At 32.0% G+C, this 8,856-nt stretch overlaps 1 long non-coding RNA gene across 1 annotated transcript; it reads left to right on the top strand.

Moving 5' to 3' along the window:
- Positions 1 to 5,974: 5,974 nt before the first annotated feature.
- Positions 5,975 to 6,623, top strand: LOC121124827 (uncharacterized). Its single transcript, XR_005866432.2, has 3 exons — positions 5,975 to 6,115; positions 6,200 to 6,308; positions 6,366 to 6,623. It is a non-coding gene; the product is annotated as an uncharacterized lncRNA (long non-coding RNA).
- Positions 6,624 to 8,856: the final 2,233 nt, after the last annotated feature.

Here is an 8,856-nt window from a genome sequence, read left to right as displayed (position 1 = left end):
TTATTAAGCAATTTTCGTCTATCTATCTCTTCATCGCTACATCTCTCTTCCAACCTCGACATATAATCTAATATTATAAAAGTGTCATTTGACACCTCTTTTTTGCCATTTTTTAGGAATTCTTGTAGAACTTAGTTGAATGGAGGGCTTAAATGAGGTTTGCCCTAAAAATCAATGACAGAAAATTTAGCATTTAAATAATGAATTGATGAATTATTACACTGTTAAAACGAATTTTAATATAATCCAAGTGTTGAATTTCTTCAATCTACAATTCGTTTGTCGATTCAGGAGTATTTTCTTCCAGGAAATTACTAAAAGTTTTAAATATAATATTTTGTTAGATAGTTTTAAAAGAAAAGAGTAATAATGAATAACTGTCTATAGATTATAGAATTTCTCAAGAACTTCATAAGAGGAAAAAGGGCTATGCAAGTCTAAACAATGGCCCAGCATCCGCGCTCCTTCCTCCCGTACACTGTTTACATTCTCTGACAATTTTATCCCTTATGCTTTTCCACTTCTCCTGACAATCATCAAGTATACTACAAATTATTGGGTAAAATGTTAAAAAAATATTTATTGTCTCTGCATACGCATGTTATGTATATAAAAATATATCAAGGCTGCAATAAGAATTTTTTACAGCGGTGATGGATTACCACCATATAAATGTGTAAATCTCGGAGGAGGATTTTGGGTAACAACATATCCGGAACGGACATGTTCCCCCTCACCCAATTACGCCCCTGTATGTATATAAGACTGTACCGAAATAACAAAAGTTGGGAATTTGGTATCACCTGATATTTTAATTTTGCATTTTTCCCTCTAAACAAGAAAATAACCATCTAACGTCCAAAAAAATGGTCCTTCCTGGACGTGTTTTGATTTGAAAGTCTGTAAGATGTCGAAAAAAAGAAAATTTTGATGTTGTTTCTTTAAAATTATCGATTTGAATCAAGTTACAGGATTTTAATTTTTTTAAGTATTATAGATAAAACATGTATTTTTGAACATCAAATAATTTTTTTTTCTCTAATTTGCCTCATTATATGAGTATTTTAGTTCCAAACATACTGCTTATATAGCAATATTGTCTTTTGGTATCGCGTATTACGCGCATTTATTTTGATGTTTTCTTCATTTTTACAACTCAAATCTCGTTTTTTGATACCAAGTGTCAAATGTATTATTATTAAATATAATTTCAGTCTTCATTTATGCCAAATCAAAACACCCTATTGTACCAATTTGTAATTTTGGACTACGAAAACTGTCTATTAAACTCTTAAAATATGACATTTTATTTATCATCCCTTAATATCTAGGTATGATTAGTTTTTTTTACGCATATTTATATTCTAAAAGTTTCACATTTTTCAAAAATAGCATGTTAATCTTGACAATTTAAAGAATGTTGTAGAAGAGTGGTGAGCTTAACTGTCATGACGTTTTGTTAATTGTTCTGTTAGATGAAGGAAATATATAGAGTATGACAAGGATTTTTTCCACGTCGTTAATATTAATTTTTTTAGTGATAATTAAGGTTTCAATTGATATCTCGAGCAATGTTCCGATACATGTGTTGTTTTTCTTGCGCATCGTTTTGATTTGATGAAAATCGGACAAAAAATGAGTGAACAGGAATCAAAAGGGCAAATGGTTTCTAATCTTCTCGATGCAGATGTTGATCCAAAAATAATTTTAGACATTGTCGGCGTGACCGTGAGGACAGTTTGGAACATCAGGGTGCTCAAGAAGAATGGGAAATGAGTCAAAAGGAAGTTCAAAAGCATAGTTTTGTGGCATTTCTTCATAAAAATGGAAAATTGACGTTTAATAAAAAAAAAAAAGTGAAAAAAGTTGATAAATTATTTAGAAAAGGACATATATTTCAGTTAAACATGCATTTTTACGTGTCGAATTTATATGCAAATGAGTTTTTAAACACATTTCTTGAAACTTTACTTTATCTACGAATCCACTATTCCATTGAAAATTCATTTTTTTCTACCTGTAAAAAAAGTGTAATTTTCATCGATTTCTTTTTGTACCCATAACTTTTTTGATTTTGAATAAATTTAGAAAACTTTCTATTCATATAGTTGCTTTTTTAAGACGACAGTCAATTTTTGATTTATAACCCAACTCCCAAACTCAAAGAGATTTCCCTGAACTGGGATAGAATTACCCACCTCCCCCGAAAATTGGCACCCAAGTCTTTTACTGACTAGGTTCAAAAAGAAGCACCCGTGCAAAGTTTCAGCTACCTAGGGCCAACAGTGTGGGCACCCATAAAAGACACACACATATTGTATTATATATATATATATAAGATTAATAGAAGAGAATAAATACTTCCAGCCTCTTTCCGCTATATTTTCTTCATATCAAACACCTAGACAACGGCCCGGAAATGCAAATCTCATTCATGAATTGGGACAGCTGCATCAATTACTCTTTCATTTATTTGGTCACTTTTAAAAATAAAATATATTTCAACTGATAGATCAAAATGCATTTTTTATATGATTCAAATCAATGACCTGCCTTTGAAGCAATTTACCAGTACCACTACCTCATGCACTCAAACACCCTGTCCACTATGTCACACATTAATTGGTGATTAATAACTCTCCAGCTACGGCGGTTTTTTGCAGTTCTTTGTTCTTAAATTTATTGAATTATATTACACACCCATTTAGTGTCAGTTGCACTTACATTCACTGACGAGTGGTGACCCAGTAACGCTTATATTTTGCGTTTGTGTTTGCGACTTACATCCATTGCAACCCGACACAGCATTTTCAATCTTTACTACTGCGAAATATGAAAGTACTTTGTATTCATTTATAACTTCTCTTTTTTTTCTTCAATAAATATCATTAATTATCTAGAGGGCGTGGAAAAATATTCATATACTCGAATTTGATATTATATAATTCAATTGCAGGTGTTTAAAATTATTAACTTTTCCACAATACTGTACTCTGTAATTCATGAAAATTTAATTCAATTCCCTAGATGTTTAAGAAAGTTGTGATGTTTTATTAAAATATCCTATTTTATTAGATTACAGATTTTGGTGTAGGTTTAACAGATTTAACATAACGAAAAAAAGGCGTGAAATTTCGATAATCAATTGGTCATAACTTCCTTAATATTGAAGCTAGATACATTATTTTGGTATCAAAATATCTTTTTACAATTATCTATTAGATAAATCCGGGTTGAAAGGGTAAGAAATTGAATTTGAAATTTTTTGAAATATATCTACATAAAGATTTGTCAAGTTCAAATACAAGCGATGAAATGAGCACCACTAATGTTTGAATCTTGTCTCATTGTCTTAAAAAACAAGTGGGAGCGGGAGTGCGCTCATAAAATTAGAAACTGAGCACAAGTATCTCAGGATTTTTTAAGCAGACGAATACTCTGGCTATTTTTAAGATAACTACAGGGAGCGGGGATCAAATTGTCGCCAAAATATTTTTATACAAAAAACAACACAAAATATACATTTTTTAACTTCCTATTTTATTGAATTTTCAAAACTTTAATAAATAATATATTTAATTTAGCAATTCATTCGATATAATCAAATTAGCTATCAATAACTTAATATTTTTAGGCCGCAGGCTATTGACCATCTATTTTAAATATTTTAGCCAAATATTAATGGAGTCCATCAGGCTGAAATTGGTGCTATGGGGATGTCTGTCACATGGTAGATTAAATATAATTTCTAAAAATAGTCTGATTTGTGGCCTTTAACTCTGAGTCTCAAAATCCTTTGTTACGACGTCATAACAGTTGACTTTTCGGTTAACCACTAAAGATAATTTTGCCATTTGACATCTTTGATAGTTTTGTTGATAAAATTTGAATCCAGTCACCCCTTTTTCCAGGGCAGACCAATTCATCCATAACATCCAGCTAGCTTCTGTATTGACCTTTAGACCCGTTTCAAACATGTGGGGAGGCATAAGTGGCTGTTCTTCAGTATGATTAATCTAATACACTATGCCCATTTATTCTAGGGAATATTTGATTCATAATTTTCAGTATAATATTTGGCTTTGCAACAAAATATCCATTTGCTGTTCTTTAATTGACCAATTATCAATATTTAAAGAAATTATTTTCATCAGAAAAACCACAGCATCCCGGGCTACTTTTAAACTTTCAATTTTTAAATTATCGCTTGTATCTATATTAGCCTGTTGGATTTCTTTCTTCAAGATCTTGCCCATTTATCTTGTTTTCCTTAACCTTAAATAATACACAGTTTATTGTTTTCTCAAAAAAAAAATGGTATATAGATTTTCGCAATGGCTTTTCATGGACATAGGTAGGGTTTTTCAACCATTTTTTCTTGTCGACAAAGTCTGTGTCCCTGACCTTCCTGTCGGCGCCCTCCTCCTTGGGTGCCCTCTTTATGGTAACATCAACATCCCAGGTGTCCTCTAGCTTTTTACGGATACGCTGAACAGTCCGTAAATTTTAAGTATCAAAATGTTGAATTTTTACCAGTACCTATTAACCAAATTATGTTTACGGCGGACTTCGAAATTCGTTCCACTTATTTTTTATCTCCTCATATGATGACGGCATTTGCTAAGTTGAACTACGTATCGTCAAATGACGAGAATATTTCATTTGTCTTTATTTGATAAAAATCTTAAAAAGTTATCGAGGTTTAAATTAGGCGACCATCTGATTGGACTCTTTGATATGTTCGTACTACTTTTAAAAAAAATAATTTTGAACGGGTTCCCAATTTTTTGGTTTTAGATGATGCTGAAAAAAAATAAATATATATATTAGAAAACGTAGTGTCGTTAAAGTTATCAGGTTCAAAAATGGTCAATGTTATTACTTCTTAATGTTTTGACCCCGTCTGTGCGGGCAAGCATTATAAAATATGTATTATTATGAATTAAAAAGACCATTGCGTTACCAAATGAAATGCGATTTTATTATATTTTTATATAGTAAATTGACATTAGATTCATTCAAGGTTAATAAAAATACAAGGTTAGACCATCATGTGATCGGGCTTGCTAGAATTTTGAATTAGATGTATCGTACCGACTACTGGGTAAAAAAGACTCATTTTGACAAAACACGCAACCACTTATACCCTATGATGTAAATATTAAAAAGTGTGGTGGAAGTCAAACATCAGTCGTACACGCTTTATGGTATAACCTTGTATTTCTATTAACTTGGGAGACATTTAAGTCTAGAAAATTGCAATTTGGATACATATCCTGAAACAAAGAAAAAATGGAATTCCGACTTGAATGTAAATCCACTACGATTATTTTTGTAACTTAGATAATATTTTATTTATGATGATAGAAATTGGGGGCGTCAGGAAAAATGGGAACGGAAAAAATGGTAGCAAAAAAAATGGCAAGATAAAAAAAAGGAAAAGTTTCTAAATGGAAAAAATGGCAAGATTCTTTTAAACTGAAATAATATCCATCACCAATATGATAAATAATAAGAGAAAAGAAAAATAAACAAACACGACAGTGGTTCCAATGGAAGGAGTGCTAATCACTTAATTCTCCGTTATTAATTACAATATCATTAAAAATGATGGACTACTCATATTGAACAAGACTCTTGGATTGACAGACAAGCATTTGCAAAATACTAGGCAAGAGCAGCGATTTCCACTTCGTTATGATCCAAGATGTGTCAGAAGAAGAGGTGGTTGGCTGTGGAGCGACAACCCACTAATAGGATTGGGGTAGGTATTCAAAGGTCGAGACGTTGGAGAGTGTGAGGAAAACTGTAAAGCTCAGTACAGTTGGAGCAATCTGAAATTGCAATAGAGCAATGGTCTTCGTCTCTTCATAAACCTTCCTTCTTTTCCAAAGAGAACGAAACAGCCTGCATTACGTATTTATCTAAAGGACTCAAATTCTCGAAGTCGCTTTGTTTTCTTGCATAATAATAGTCAAGAGATAACGGATAAATGGATAAAATCTGTCTGTCGAAAGGGCTTTATGCCGTCTTTGATTCTGTATCATGCTCTGATAAATTTACCTTAGAACCAATTTAAACAACCAAGAATTCAGTGATAATCTTAAGGAGATATGTAAGTTAAAATACAACCCTGTTCCCAGAGATTTAAATAGTGGTCATTCACTAAGTCTACTGCATTAATCTCATATTTTATTAGAAATGCTTCAATACATTTGACAAAGTTGTTTAATTGTACTAAAGATTTTGCAATCTGCAAGTCACATAAATCGCATAAAATTTAATCCTTATGACTGACTTACCTTGTGGTAGGTTCATAATTTCTTATTTTGGATTTAGAAGAAATTAATGAAATAGTTTTTTAGCTTTCTGGGAATCGAAAAGGAATCGAAACGGGATATGACTCAAATGATGGAGAAAATCAATAAAGAAATTACTCACCAGGGAGCATGACAAAGTGGTAGAAAAATAATTGTTTGCACCAGAAAAATAATGATGGAACTCCAGAAAATAAGAGAAAGAAAAATAGTTAATACAGAAATAAGTCAAGGACAGGTGCCTTCACTCTCAGTCGATGATGAAACAGTTATACGTGTAACTACGACTATAACAGAGAATGAAACCGACTTAGAAAAAATAACTTCTAAAATGTAGAACATACTATGACCTCACGTACAAGATCAGGATCAGTTACAAAATGATCTGCTCCATATTCTAGTTTTTCCCCACAGAAAAGAGAAACTCCCAGACAAGTACAGAAGAATTAATATTTGCAATCACGAAAACATTCAAAACACTTTCACAAAAAACAAAAGACGTAATGGTCATAAGGACAGACATCCATTAATTAAAAGACTTATAAAGCTTAATTGTAATATAGTTTGTTTATGATACATAGTAACGAAGGGTTATTCAACATATAAAACTTCTTGTTGGTTCATTCTTCCTCATGATTTTGATTATTTTTTTACTAGGTCAGACTCTTCTAGAGGCATTTTGTTACTGGGTTCTACGAAACTGGAGTGTTGTTCTTTGTCCGAAGAGTACTCTTGGAAGATATAATTGAAGTTAATAATTATAGCTTATAATTTTCCTTAACTAATACTTATTTACAACTTATAAGAAGTCATGCCTTCTACCAATCAATGTTACATAATTTTAAGTGTGATTCCCTTCCGTGTATCTATATAGGATACATAAAGTTGGATATAAGCTAACTTACACTTCTTACTTAGTTTAATTGGGGAACTCGATCTCATTGATACTCTTAAAATTCTAAGTCCTGATGACACCTTTTCTTTTAGCAATGGAAATCAGACATCGAGAATAGACCTTGGTTTAGTTTCTCTCAGCATTTTCAAAATAATTAAACAATCTTTCAACCGTCCAGAAACCTTTACTGATCACAAAATTTTCGTAGTAGAATTTCGATCAAGTCTTTCAATTTGGATGTCTGGACAATCCAGGTTAATTATAGGAGAAGAGAACTTTATAAATGCCCTTAAACATAGATGGACCCCCTTAAACTAACCAAGGTTTTGGGTAGTCGTCTTTTGGTAAATATTAAAACTACTGTTAATAAATTTAGTAGGTCAAAAAGGAGACAATTGATACTGTAGAAAAAAAATGTTGAAGATATCATAGGGAAGGGCTTTGTATTTCATAGGTGATATTTTATTTAGCTGATACTGTTAATACGTATAGAATTTTGATATTGTAGAGGAACAGAGGGAAATAAAGCTGACGAGAAAAATAATAAATTAAGTAGAAATTTTCTTTCAGATTTAGGTATTCATTTAATAGTTATGTTTTTTCCAAAATAAGCTACCTCCTGCTTGGATGGATATGTGTCTGCAGTAATTGATGCAACATGTAGAACCATTTCAAAAGCTCTTATTACCTTCGTAATTTTCACTAGTAAAACCCATTCACTAAATCTTGATTAACAAAATTACCAACAATTTGCTTCCTTCTACTTCAAATTCTAGCGAGTGTGATGACAAAAATAGGAGTCACATATTTGCTTGTGTCCTCTGGAAGAGTGATCTAGCTCATAGGTAGAGTTGAAATATTTGTGATAAAAAACATCTTTAAATCTTACAAAACAAAAACAATTGTTAAGTGTGATCTTTCTTCTTTTTTTCTCATTATAATTATGAGCTTTTCCATCTGAAGTAAGCATCCTTTTCTATCTTTGGGGTGAGATATTTTAAAAAGGAATAATAAATGTATATATATGAATGTGAATTTAACTAGAATAAGCACTCGGTAGACCCAAACCTCTAGCTATGGTCATTTTTCTAAGCAGTTTTTTTTTTTTTTGCTAAATGAACAATTTTTATTAAACCTAGATACCGGGCCAACTGTTAATATTTACTAATTTCAGTTATGTGAATTTTGATAGGTTAACTGTAATTTTTTTATAATTTTCCGAGGGGCACTGTCGCATAACGCATAATTAGCTATCGATTGCTATGAAAAACATTGATCCAGTCTACACAATTAGCACACTGTACGAGAAGAGGATGAATATTATAATGCTCTTCCGTACGGGATTGTCCCGGAAGGCTATCCGGGATAAGCCAGTGGACTCAAGGAAGACGATTTATAATGTATCACGCTGTTGAATGTCGGGGAGGACCTCAAACCTCCAAGAAGATGCACAAGTCACCATAAGTAGTGTCCATGGGTAAATAAAGGCCGGAAGAAAGTATTTGTTCCACGCCTTTTGTTGACAGAACAGCAGAGAAAAGTTCGAGTAGAGCGTTCAAAAAATATCCTGAACCACCTCAAGAGAACTTATATTCTCATTGTGAACTTTTCTGAAGAGAACACCTTTACTGTTGACACTGTCTT

Source organism: Lepeophtheirus salmonis, chromosome 9 (genome assembly GCF_016086655.4).
Source record: "Lepeophtheirus salmonis chromosome 9, UVic_Lsal_1.4, whole genome shotgun sequence".
NCBI lineage: Eukaryota > Metazoa > Arthropoda > Copepoda > Siphonostomatoida > Caligidae > Lepeophtheirus > Lepeophtheirus salmonis.
Note: the sequence above shows the minus strand (reverse complement) of the source record. Positions and strands in the feature narration are given on the sequence as shown.